At 44.2% G+C, this 13,841-nt stretch overlaps 1 long non-coding RNA gene across 2 annotated transcripts; it reads right to left on the bottom strand.

Annotated features, from left to right (window-relative positions):
* Positions 1 to 4,138: 4,138 nt before the first annotated feature.
* Positions 4,139 to 11,000, bottom strand: LOC119813037. Of its 2 annotated transcripts, XR_005285146.1 has the most exons (4): positions 10,533 to 11,000; positions 10,143 to 10,231; positions 4,936 to 5,007; positions 4,139 to 4,258 (listed from the first exon to the last, which is right to left on the bottom strand). It is a non-coding gene; the product is annotated as an uncharacterized LOC119813037 (long non-coding RNA). The 2 variants fall into 2 exon arrangements; XR_005285145.1 differs by having other exon boundaries at positions 10,143 to 11,000.
* Between the last annotated feature and the right edge of the window lie 2,841 nt (positions 11,001 to 13,841).

Below are 13,841 nucleotides of genomic sequence, written 5' to 3'. Positions count from 1 at the left end.
TGGAGGACTTCTGGTTCTAGAGCCAAGGTTTTTCTGACAGAACACTGGCACGGCTCAGTCTGAAACCATGCGTCTCAAATTGTGAACAATTCTCCCCCAGGAAACTGCAGTTTAAACAGTAAATAGCGACCGGTGATAACTGTGTAGGTACTTGTGTGGGGATTGACAGCAACAGCTATCCAAAAGCAGGGAGCAGAAGTTAATGGGACACTCTGAGTACTTAATTCCCATAAGAAAGGAGCTAACCTTTTGTTTTGAGGTTTATTTTGGAATCACTCAGCATAATTAGGGTGATGCTATCTTCATTAAAAGTTTCAATGTATTACTTTTGCTACCTACAAGACCCAGTATGGCCATGGTACACTAAATGTTTCCTTCGCCTGGCCTGGAGACTCCCTTTTATGAAGCAGATCTCTACTGTACTTTCTGGTCCTCTAAGAAATCAGAATGGGCCTTTATTTATTTCTTACATAGTCAAGAAAGTCATACACCTATCTTCCCATCTCTCCTGGAAGGCTGAGGCAGGGTGGCAAGCTTCAGGTCAGAGCGAGTCACACAGGAATACCCTGCCTCAAAATTTAATTGATAACATAGAAATAAAATCACCATTTTACCTTAATAAAGTTTACATCCTACCAGGAGAAAGGAAAGGGGAATTCCTGAGTCTCATTGTCATATGGTTGAAAGTAACGTCCACCATGGATAAAAATGCCCCAGAGTTGGGTGAGCCTGGAAGGGAAAGAAGAATAGGGTTTGTGGAGCCTAGAGGAGAGGGGTGTGTCTCAGTTAGGGTCACTATTGCTGTAATGAAACACCATGACCAAAGCAAGTTGGGGAAGAAAGGGTTTATTTGGCTTACACCTCTACATCATGTTCGTTATCAAGGAAGTAGGATAACAACTCAGTTGGAGAAGGGAGCTGGAGGCAGGAGCTGATGCAGAGGTCATGGAGGGATGCTGCTTACTGACTTGTTTCCCATGGGTTACTCAACCTGCTTTCTTATAGCACCCAGAACCATCAGCCCAGGGATGGCACCACCCACAATGGGCTGGGCCCTCCCCCATCAATCACTAATTAGGGAAATGCCACACAGCTAAGATCTTATGGAGGCGTTGTCTCCATTAAGGTTCCTTCCCTTCTGGTAACTCTAGCTTGCCTCAAGGTGACATAAGGCTATCCTGCTCAGGTATCACTTCATGTAACCTGTGAAGACCTGAAGGAGTTAGGGGCGGGAGCTGGAGTGCCATCTGTGGCAGGAGGGCTCTAGTCTGGGGGAGCAGTAAGTACAGAGGCCTGGCATAGTACAAGTGTGTGGATAGCTGGAGCCAGTGTGGTTGGGACACAGTGAACTGGGGCAGGGGGTTGGGAGGAGCCCAGCCCAGGAAGAGAAGGTGGTGTCAGGAACAGAGGGTGGTGTCAGGAAGACAGCAAACCAGACTACGATCCCAAAGAGTCCCATCCTGACGGAGCTCATTCCACATGAGATGGGTAGCCTCTGGACACATTGAAGAGTGGGATGATTTTGCTTATGACTTGAAAGAGCTATCACTTCTTAGCTAGGAGGGAGGAGCAAGATCAGCTGGGAGACCTCCAAGTCACCTAGATAAGACAAGTTAAAATGCTTCTGACTCTGGGCCTAACATGAAGGAAAAGCCAAGAGGATTGGAGGGTCAGAGGTGAGGTAGAAGGGCAATGTGAGCCGTGGGTGACTGCCTCTGCAGAAGCTTCTGGGGAGGACATTTCTTCTTAGATCACGAACCATTACTGTTATGGAAACAATGATTTATTGAGATGTTAGTATGTGCCAGGCATGGTGACAAGAAATGTCTATAACTCAATTATTGGCCCTCTTCAAAGCTGTGGGAGCTGATTCTCACACAGGCTCTGACTTTCTATTATGCCTTATTTATTGATGGCTCCCAAATGATACCCAGCCTAGGCCCATACTCCGAAGTATAATTTTCCTTCATGTGGCTGTATAAAAACATGACACACGTATCTGTTGTGTTAAAAAGATGAGACCCTGTCTAACTCCCAGCACCCACAGATTAGTGCACATCTCAACTCTCAGCATTGGTTTTGCAGTGAATGGCAACAAATACAGATTGCTGCTGGTCAGAGTGCAGAGGATAAGTAATTGTGGAGTGTTCATCCCTACTGGAGACATTTATAGCACATCTCCTCCAACAGGGTTCAGGAAACACTGCAGAAGAGGGAGCAGAAAGACTGAAAGAACCACAGATGAGAGGGAGTGTCTGTGGAATGGTGTCCTAAGTAACTGTCAGGCCATTGCACTAAGGAACTCACAGTGACTTATTGTCGCCTGCACAAGACCGAGACAAGAACAAGCAAGCCAAAATTCTAGTGCCGATGATGTCTGAGCCAGAGGCTCCCTAGTTCAGCTGTCACCGCCATCACTGAGGACTGCAGTGGGAGTCACTAGGAGAAATAGGTTACTAGGAAGGAGGAGTGGGTTGGTTGGGAGACCTTCAACATGAGATGCTAAAATCCCATCCTGCTGTTCTCCTAGCACTGAGAGGTGAAGTGGACTTCAGAACATTAGTGGTACTGGCTGAGCTCTCCCTCTGTCAACCCCTGTTTCCTACCCCTTTGCAGGCATAGATCCCCAGGACTCCCTGCTATAAAGCCTAGCCTGTGATCTCTTTCTGTAGATTTGCTTCCTCATGCAACGAGCCTGTGACACTATCCCCTCTCAACAGGGTTGAGACCAAGTGTTGGAAGGAGGGCTGCTTGTTGGTTCCTGGCCGCAAAATAATAACACAGAAGCTGTATTAACTAAATCACTGCTTGGTTTATTAGCTCTAGCTTCTTATTGGCTAACTCTTACATATTAATTTAACCCATTTCTAGTAATCTGTGTATCACCATATGGCTGTTCTACGTCCCAGTGTCTGTCTCCAGCGGGGCTACCTGGCATTTCTCTAACTCCTCCTCCCAGCATTCAGTTTAGTTTTCCCCATATAGCTCAGTACCCCTATAGCTCTGCTATAGGTCCAAAGCAGTTCCTGTATTAACCAATGATATTCACAGCACACAGAGGGGAATCCCATACCTGCATTCTTGACCCCACCAATGCTCTCTGTGTTCTATCCAGCACCCAGACAAGAGATCTTCAATAGACCAGTTGATGTGACTTCTCTTAGAATAACTCTTGAAATCACTCCAGTAGCTTTCCTTAATTTTTAAAAGTTCCTTGATAATTTTGCACATGGATATAATGCATTTTGTTTTCACCCTGAATTCAATTCCCTCTTTCATCTACTTTCCACCCCTGACGAATTCTTTATTCTTCCCACTAAGTCCCTCTCTTACGTACGTGTCTTGTATTTTATTTTGTTTGTTTTTCTATTTTCTTGTGACTTACTGCGTTTATTTAGGGCTGCATGCATGAGTATGAGGAGGGGGTTTTGCTTGTTTATGGAAGCACGGGCAATTTATCAGTGGCTACACCACCAAAGAAAATTATTCTCCCTCCCCCAGCAACCATTAACTGACAGTTGCTCCTCAGGGAAGGGTGGGGGCTCCATGATCCCCTTCTCTATCCACGCTGGAACATTAGCTGGAATAGCCATGTGCAGGTAGCCACAGCTCCTCTGAGTTCATGAGTACCATCCCCTTGCCATATGCAGAAGACAGCATTCCACAGCCTTCATCCCCACCTCTGACTCTTGTGAATTTTTTCTTCCTCCTCATCCATGATGTCCCCTAAGTCTTGCAGAGATTGAAACACATGCCTCCTTTAGGGATGAGCATACAATGGTCACTTATTCTCAGTGCTTTGTCCAGTCGTAAGTCTCTGCATGAACCATCACCCACCGCAAACAGAAGCCTTTTTGATTGGACCTTATTCTCTGACACTAGTAGCACTAACCTATGAGCATAAAAGTAAATATTTAGAAGGCATAGTTATGGATTTGACACCATATCCATTTAGCAAAACTGTAGTAAGTTCCTACCTAGAGCCTATGACATCCACAGTCATCGGCTTTTAACCACGTTTATATAACAGGCATGAATTCCCTTCTAGGGATAGTGCCTTCAATCCAGTAAGAAGATGGTCGCTTACCCTGTAACAGCCATGCTAACTCATGCTATAACTGGATTTTTTTTTTTTTTGAATGTGAGCTGCTACAATTTCTGGCTGCTTCTGCAGCATTGCATCCGCCAACGAGACTCTGCAAGCACGAGCTGACAGTCTTGAGGTGTTGCCATTCACCCTGTTTCAGGAGTCAGCCCACTGGGTGACAAGATAAGAGAGCAGCAGAAGGTCAGAAGTGAAAGACACTGAGCGGAGGCTCTCGAGATGGTAGAGGGAACCACAAACCAAGGAGTAGCCATTTTCCAGTCCTCTGATTCCTTCTCGGGGCCCCCCAGAAGGACTGTATCCCTGAAAACTAACTGGTTGAGACTGCAGGCTTCCTAACATGTGTGATAACAACTTTTGTTCCTTTAAGCCGCAGAAATTTGTAGCGATTTGTTATTGCAGCAGACAGAGCTGAATACTCTCTGCCAGCCCTTTAGCTGTGAAGACTTGATTCAGAATGCCTTGATTCTGAAGTCTGTGAGCTGAAACCCTGTGTATTCTCAAATCCCTCTTCATGAATTCTGGCTCTTTAAACAGTAATATTATATAATAAATAAGATTACATATGTGTGATACATATAAATGTGAATGTATTGAGCAGCACTCTTGAAGGGCTGCCTAAAAGCATTCGCATGAATTTGAGACATGAAGGAGTTTCAGAGTTGTTTAGGTGACAAGTCTGTCCACAGGGAAACAACGTCAGTTTCTATCAGCCCACAATGTGACACAAATCTGACCCGTGCACTTAGCCAAGGGAAACTCCACACCGCTGGGAAGCCCTTGGCACCTGCTTCCTCCCTTCCTTGTCTAAACTATTTTCAGCTACTGACCTGGAAGATGGGATTGAAAAGCGGCTCGAGGGGACTCCCAGCTTGCACCTGGATGCCTGACCGTTTTAATCCCTGCAATAAAGACAAGAGCCGGTGAAGGTATTGTAAAGGAACGTGACCAGTGTGGTTCCTTCTGGGCGTTAATTTTCCAGTCTTTGCTTATTGTACGAAGAGATGAAATATTTGCCCCAACCAATATGAATAGTTGGTTTTGTGCTCAGTGGAGGGGATTTAGAAAACACAGGGAAAGAACCATCTACTAAGTAGAAATACCTAATGCAGAAAAGTATTAGACTCAGAGACACTAAAGAGATGATGAACCCCCAACTTGTTTCCAGAGATTGTTTTAATCAGCATTGAGAACATTTTCTGATCTTTGGCCTGGGTTACTTATTTTTCCTGTAGGAAAACCCTGGCGTCTAGGAGACCTGGATGTAACTCAGCAGTAGCATGCTCGCCTGAAAGCAAACTACTGAACTCTCTGATCCTTAAGTTTCGGCTGCAAAGCCATGAGCATTCTGGCCTTAGCAATAAGGATGCCATGTGGCTAGGATACAGAATATTTCTCACATCCTCTATCTCACCTGACTTTCACAACACTGGCGTTCTCATCTACACATGAAAGCATGGAACATTCCAGAAGTTGAAGAACTTTCCCAACATCTTGGAACCCATCAGATGACTGATGGGCTGTCACTTCCCGTCAGCAAGTTCTGCGTGTTGCCAGCCGGTCTCCACTATGTTCCCATTCGTGTATCTCCTACAGTTCGAATTTTCTATCTGACTCCCTTGCATTTATCCTTTCATGCCTTCATTTGGTGGTTTATAGATTCATTCACTATTACTGCTGATTCCCAACTGTGTGCCAGGTAACATACCTGAGGAGCAAATTGGGGGAAATGGACATTGTCCTTCTGTTTGCAGAACCTGAAGAAACGTTTAGCAAACAAGAGAGCATCTAGCCACACAAAGAGGAGCTCATAAGGGCCAGAGACTGAAAGGCACAGAGAACCCTTTGTTCAAACTGGCCAGGCTGTGCAGGCATGAAACCATACACCTTTACTCTCGCACTGGGGAGGCAGGGGCAAGTGAGCCTTCATGAGTTCTAGGTCAGCCTTGTTGACACGGAGAGTTCCAGACCATCCAGAGCTGTGTAGGGAGACCCTGTCTTGAAACAAACAACACCAAAACCAGATTGGACAAGTCATGCATTGCATGGGAGCTGACTTGATGCAGGTGTAGAATCTTGCCAGAAGAGGCTCTCCAGAGGCGGAGAGGAAAGCAAAAGTCAGAGTGAGCTCCAAGTCAGGGAAGCACGTACAGGACCAGATGCCCTGAAAATAGGAAGCAAAGAAGAGACCAGAGAAAACTAAGCCTGGTGGGTAGTCAGGGCTCAGAGGCTGCAGGGAGATGGAGGTTGTAGTAAAGATTTATAGTCTTCTTGTGGGTGAAATAGGCTTTTAAACACAGCATGCAGGATGAGTGGCTTAAATTTTATCTTTAAGAAAATTACTTTGGCCACTGGGCAATCAAAAACAACTAAAGGGAGCAATCGTGTCTTCAGAGGGTGAACAGCTTATCCTAAGTGTGCTTTGGAAACAAACCCAAGCATGCTTGCTCAGAATTGGGTGATGGAATCCGGGTCAAGGGTAAGGCCCAGGCCAATGCTTAGGTTGGTAGAAGCGTAAGACAGGGAGGCCGAAGCTTGGCAGGACATGAGAGGAAGCCAAGTTTAGTAAGGCACACAGTACACCAAAAGGTCTGTATAGAGCCAGGAAGTAAGCCAGGGTACTGATGAGAGCCCCTGTGACTTCCACTCCTTCTGCAGGAGCCACCGTCAACAACTCAGCCATGCTGCAGCTGTCTTTACCCCGCCCACATGCAAATCCAGAACCTCGAATATAGCCTGATTTGAAGTCACATCACACTGTTCTGAATTCTTTAAGAAAAAATCTGGTCGGGGATCACACTATATTCCCCGTGTCCTCATATGAAACCCATTCCAGATTTCCTTTTTTCTTTTTTCTTTTTTTTTGAGTATAGTTAATTCTTTTTAAAGTTAGCTCAGACTTTTCCAGGAAACTTCATTAAGTATTTTCTGTAATTATTATGCCCTTAAAACAAAGAGTAGTAGTTTTATTTAGAAATTTTCATGTCGACATTTAGTTTACATCAAAGAAAGGAAATAATAAATTCCAAAGAAACACAAATTCAAAAACAAAACAAAAACAAACAACCCCCCCCCCCAAATAAAACCCCTAGGACCCAAATGTATTCCCAAATCCTTTCAGTGTAGTTGTGGGAAAAAAATCCCCAAATTGATTGGAAAGAATTACAGAACAAGCCTATTTTTCTTTCTTTCTTTTTTTAAAATTTTTTACCAAGCACTTCTTTTTGAATGATGCTTTTGCATGTGAAATGAAACATCTGTCTTTGGTTAAACCATCAGTCTATATTTGAAGCATTGCCTAAAATAGAAGCCAAAGATAAGCTGTTCCTTTTTAACATCTTAATTAGCTGTCCAGATTCAAATACTGAGTCCTGGTGTTTACAGCTCCTTTCAAAAGAAAACAGTTGTGAACATAAACTCACATGTTTTTCTAAGAAGTGAGCACGAGATGTTTGTAATATCTATAGCAGCGTGCCTGCTTCTATATTCTATGACTAGAGCTAAAATAAACCTTTGTAAGCGATCTTCTCCCACCTGGAGCCCCCACCCACTCCACGGGCACATCTGGCTACGGGATGCTAGGGTATTTCCACCATTCTCAAAGTGGATGCAAGACAAATGAGGATTTCTGGTGTGTGCCTCAGAGTTTCCTGAGTACCGCGGTCTGGCAGCTGGTACCCGCAATCGTGCATAAAGCCCCTCTAATGTCCTTTATTTTCCTAACTGGAGTACCACATGTGGCTTTACATCGGAGAAAGTGGACTGTGTCTAACTTTCTAATACCTGTACATAGCCCACCCGACCCTGAAGCTTTGAAATGCTTTATGGGTAAAACTAACCTAAGCAGAGGCACTGCTCCTCACTTTAGGTATTTAGAGGACTTTGCAGCAGACAGTGGGCCTGTGTGATAGGTGCCTACAGATGAAAAGGGGGCCATACAAACCACATTTTAAAAATTGCATTTGTGCCAGGTAGTGGCACTCGGGAGGCAGAGGCAGGCGGATCTCTGTGAGTTCGAGGACAGCCTGGTCTACAAGAGCTAGCTCCAGGACAGGATCCAACGCTACACAGAGAAACCCCATCTCAAAAAAGCTAAATAGAGCTGGGTGGTGGCGCACGCCTTTAATCCCAGCACTTGGGAGGCAGAGGCAGGCGGATCTCTCGCTCTCTCTGTGAGTTCGAGGACAGCCTGGTCTACAAGAGCTAGTTCCAGGACAGGCTCCAAAGCTAAAAGCTACAGAGAAACCCTGCCTCAAGGGGGAAAAAAGCAGGGTGGGGGAGAGACTAAATAAATAAATAATACATGTTGCATTTGTATTTGATTACTCTATAGCTTAGTTTACAGACTTTTTGGCATATATGCATATGGGTTTGCGGTGACTTTTCTGAACGCGCGCTAAGACTTCTTCTGTTTACCTGCGATCTAAAGATGCTGATGACCAAACACTGACAAACCCACCACAATTTACCAACACCTACTTTGCTTTCAAGGCAAAGTGACTCAAATTAGGGACAAAGCTCAGGCACCTAGACAAAAACCAAAGAAGAGTGGAAAGGGCTAGTTCTAGCCATCTGTTGCTGCCATCTTTTATTTCCAGTTTGGTTTTGAGATCGGGTGTCAGGGTATGGCACAGGTTGGCCTGGAACTCACAAAGTCATGACCCTCCTAGTATGCCCATCCCTGCTCCAGGCTAGGGCGGCAACCCTGCACCATCGCATCGAGCTTCTCCCATCCATCTTTCAAATATTGAAATGTCCACCCTTACAGTGTCTGAACCTCGCCTTGATAAACTCAGAGAGACTGAGGGAAAGAATCTGTGTTGAGAGTGTTCAGGTATGCTTAGGGTGACAACTTAGCATATTAGAAAGGTAGATTATTAGTTGGAACGCTCACTGCTTTTTGTTTTATTATTTTCATACCACAGCCTGCATCACCAAGTTATACACAGATCTAAAGTATAACGTTTCCCCATTATGTATAAGAAAGCACAGACATGTATAATAACATACAGATAGCTGATGAACACTTATAACTGAAACACAAATTTCAGAAAGAAACATTGTGTCGTGTTCTGTTTCCTATTCTTATTCTAGTCTCTCGGTTTTTATCAAAGACTGGTTAGAAGTCGTAAGACTGACACTGTGTCTAATGGGCCACAGTTTGCAGTCTGAAAAAGCCCACTGGATCTTTGTAACGTCCTGAACAACATAAGCAGAGAAGATCCCTGGAACGACAGAAACTAATCTAAATTAGCTAATCTAGCTAAACTAACCCATCTAAGGCCACCATTACAATGACCCAAGATTACTTTAAAAGTCCCCTCAACTGCAGTGCAGACTTGCCGAAATGTGTCTTCACAGTTCAGACCGTGTGTGCATTTGCTTTTCCCGTCCTCTGCTCTGCCATCCATTCATGTTCCCAAACTTACTTCTGCGCACATCTCCCATCTACTTGGCTGTCTTCTAAAGAAACAGTCACAGGAGAAAGAGACAGAAGCTACCAGACCGTGACAGTAGAAGGAGAGCTTGACAAGGGATGGAGACCAGGGGCAGCCTTGACTGTCAACTTACTGTTTATTGATTCGTGAGTTTGAGACAATTTAGATTCCAAGCAAGTTCCACAGAGGCTGGTGAGCCTAGGCATCTATCTCTATAGACAAACTTGAGTCAAGACAGACTGAAGCCCAGATGGTCCAGGAAGAGAAAGGGGAGTCTGTAGAGTGTTGGTGAGTTCAGAGGCCCAGGGAGATTAGTGCACAGTGCCATGGGTGTTTCTGGGATGCAGAGGAAGTACCACGAACTCACTGACCTTTGTTTTGTTTTGACAAATAGGCATCATTTAACAGGACTGAGCCCTTTAGACTGCATTGACCTTCAGTTATTTTCCTTTTTAAATGATCTTTCCATCCCTTCATATGGTGGTTGCCTTTTTCTTCCCAAGTTATAATACACTACACATGGTCTCCAATCTTATTAAATGTCATTTTTGGTTTATTGCACTCTAAAGTTTACTTTAAATTATTTAGAAATTACTTACAGGAGGCAGTTCTTTCGGCCTTTCCGTGGACGAATTGGGGTAAATGAGGCAGAGGCCTGTCTTGCTTTCTGTCCTGTAGATTTGTACAACTAATTTGCCAGATAAGATTCAAGAGAGTGAGAAGGTGAGAAGCTTTTCAGGGGACTCAAACTGGTTGAGGGCCCTACCAACAATTATTACAAGCTTAAGAAGTGTGTGTTCGCACGTGCTTGCACACGCTCCCTATGCTTGCAAGTGCTCTCAGAGGCCAGGAGAAGGCCTTAGATCCCCTGGAATTATAGTTGCAGGTGGCTGTGAACCACCGGATGTGGATGCTGTAACTCCAACTCCAGTCTTCCAGAAGAACCTTGAGCGCTCTTAACAACCGAACCCATCTCTGCAGCCACTCACCAATTAGATGCGCAAATTTTAGCTCTTCTGTTGAAAGTGTGACTGGCCAAACTGGGATTTTGCACCCCAGCCCAAATTCCTGGTAACTCCTGACAATGATTGCCTTTCCTTCGGTCCAGGCTTTCTCTGCATCTGGAAAGAGACTCAATACCCTCTATCTTCCGGCAGAGGAAGAGAACTTTGTAGGTTCTGAGGATAGCAGAACAGGCATCTTTGCGGTAGCCTCACTTCCCTCACGTCAGCTGACCACAGTTTGGGAGAACAGCCTCTGTTGCCATAGCTGCCACAATTTCTCCTCTGTGATCAGCCACTGATTCCCCGACTGGGTTCCACATGTGACCAAGAGCACCTAGCACTAAATTACAAAGTGTGTATTGAGAACCTGCTTCTGGTGTGGCTTCCCGATGAACTCTGTGCATTACTCTGGCAGATTAAGTTCACCTGAGCTAGACTGGTTCTTCACCTCCAGTCTGCGGCTCATTTCTAGAGCTTTCTGTTTGTCTGACCTTAAAGTCCCTTCAGAACGCCGAGTTCCCGGACTTTCCTCATAACTAGTCAGGCTCACTGTCCACACCGTGTACTGCAATTCTTGGCAGCCCAATCAAGGCTCAGCTCAATCCAAAGGGAAGTAGGGGGAGGTGCAGGGTTCTGTGTAGCAGCTGCAAGGTTGGCTCTCCCCCACCCTGCCTGAGTTCCCAAAGCAGCTACAGGAGAGACCTTTTTTTTTGACTATTCCAGTAGCCCTGCATTCCTTCACCTCACACTGGCATCAAGTTACACATCAGACACAGTCTGGGTGCAGATCAGTGGTAGAAGGCAGAAGGCAAGCAAGGGACCCTGGGATTTCTAGATTTTCTAGACCCTGGAATGTGTTTAGTTAGGAGGATTTTGTTTGTTTTTTAATTACTGTTCCAAATATGTTGCTGTGTTTACAGATCTGTTTAAATTATCAATCTCATCTTGTTTTAATTTTGATAGATGTGTTGATTTGAAAGAAAATGACCCCCCCAAAGGGAGTGGCACTATTAGGAGGTGTGGCCTTTCTAGAGGAAGTATGTCACTGTGGGGGGTGGGTCGTGAGGTCTCTTTTGCTCAAGCTGCCTTCACTGTGACAGTCAGTTGACTTCCTGCTGCTTGTAAGATATAGCACTCTCAGATCCAGCATCATGTCTGCCTGCATGCCCCATTGTGATTATAATGACCTGGACCCCTGAACTGTAAGCAAGCCACCCCAGTTAAATATTTTCCTTATAAGAGTTGTCATGGTGCTCTTCACAGCAATGAAAACCCTAAGACAGTAGGTCATACGCATCTAGAATTTAATCCATTTCTTTTAGATTTTCCATCATAGTGGCATATAGGTTTTATTTCATATTCTAATAATTTTCTGCATTTCACTTTTATATCTGTTGGAAAGTGTCTTCCATTTCAGCCCTGTGCTGGCTAGTTTTATGTCAACTTGGCACAAGCTAAAGTCATCTGAAAGGAGGAAACTTCAATGAAAAAAAAATGCCTTCATAAGATCCAGCTGTAGGGCATTTTCTTAATTAATGACTGATGGGGGAGGGTCCAGGCTGCTGTGGGTGGTGCTATCCTTGGCCTGGTAGTTCTGGGTTCTATAAGAAAGCAGGCTGAGCAAGAGCAAGCCACGAGGAGCAAGTCAGTAAGCAGCACCCCTCCATGGCCTCTGCATCAGCTCCTGCTTCCAGGTTCCTACCCTGTTTGAGTTCCTGCTCTCACTTCCTTGATGGTGACCAGTGCTGGGGGAGTGTGGTCCAAATAAACCCTCCCCTCCCCAGGTTGCTTGGATCATAGTGTTTTTGTCACAGCAATAGAAACCCTAACTAAGACAGTCTCTGTTTGTGGAGCTACGTGCACAGTGTCTCCAACAGGGGAAACTTCAGAAATAACATTTTCCGTGCATCTTCTCCAGACACCATGACTTCAGACCTTCAGCTCCCAAGACATCTGTGTTGTGTGATGCTAATCAATTTGTTGTGATTTCTAAAAAAGTCTCCGGAAACTAATTCAGGGTTTAATCATGAATTCTACCCAACTGGCCATCCCATAATGCTGGTTAACCCACAGTAGATGCCACCCTGTGAAACAATTTCAGGTATCAATCCATGGAGTAAGTACACTAATTGATGACATTCATACCTATATATTTACATCTGTAGTGCTTGTATATACATCCACAATGGGTAGACATTTGAAGGTGCACAGATTGTGTTCCCCAACATCTAGACGATTGCCTGAATATTGTGTGGTCTGTTTAATGAACACATGAACTTCCTGGCCTCAGAAGTGGAACTACATCCAGACCATCTCTGGATAAAATCCTTTATCATAATGTTCGTGATGAGGCTTTGTATCAGTTGTGGGGTGTATGGTGTAGATTACAGTGTGGTTTGTACCATGAATGCTGGGATTTAACCATCAATACCTAAATGGTCAAGAAAGAACAGAATCCACCTAAGTCAAATACAATGTGTCCTGCGAAAACACTCCATATTTTACCCCGATTTCTTAATTTGCTTTATGATTACTTCTTAACATACTAAAGAAACCTAATTTTCCAAGAATGAAATGCTATTGTTTGGTTTTTTTACATTATTTGTTTTCTGTTTTTTAAATTAACATAAAATAATAAAGGCTTCTAACAGCTTTTAAAACTCACAGAAATATTACTCCAAATATAAATGGACCAGTCTTCCTGGCTTCAAATGAGAACTACTTACATGCTATTATATTTTCTTTCATTTGTCTTTGCGTGGATATGCATAAAATATAAGCACAGAAAAATGATACGTTTACCAAAAAAAGGGGCATGTATATAACATAGAGTTATTGTATGCATCAGGACAGTATAAATATCCATGTATGTGCACAGTATGTGAATTTTTCATGAGTGTGGTTTTAAGTAGCTGTTGTATTGTGGTTGCATAAACACACTGCATATTAACAAGTACTGCCTTGTTGAGAACTTGTGAGATTTTAACAATTCATAAGTGACACCAGAAATACAAACACACACAAACAATCCCGGAGTCTTTTTCTGAAATCTCGTTTCAGCGGAACCACGGGGACAAAATGCCCTGTATCCCTTCCAGCAGTACCTGGTGCTCCATCCACATGTGAGCACAGCACAACTGAACCACCTCATTGTTTGCACTTCCTTTGCGCATAGCGAGAAGGCCAGTTGTTTCCTGTGTTGATGCTGCTTGTGTTCTCTTCTTTATCTGTTTGCCATGTGCTTTCTCTGATGGGACTAATGTTTTCCTTTCTTACTCAAAATATCTAACCTGT

The sequence above is a fragment of the Arvicola amphibius genome, chromosome 4 (assembly GCF_903992535.2).
Source record: "Arvicola amphibius chromosome 4, mArvAmp1.2, whole genome shotgun sequence".
Lineage (NCBI taxonomy): Eukaryota > Metazoa > Chordata > Mammalia > Rodentia > Cricetidae > Arvicola > Arvicola amphibius.
This window is presented reverse-complemented; position numbering and strand designations above follow the sequence as displayed.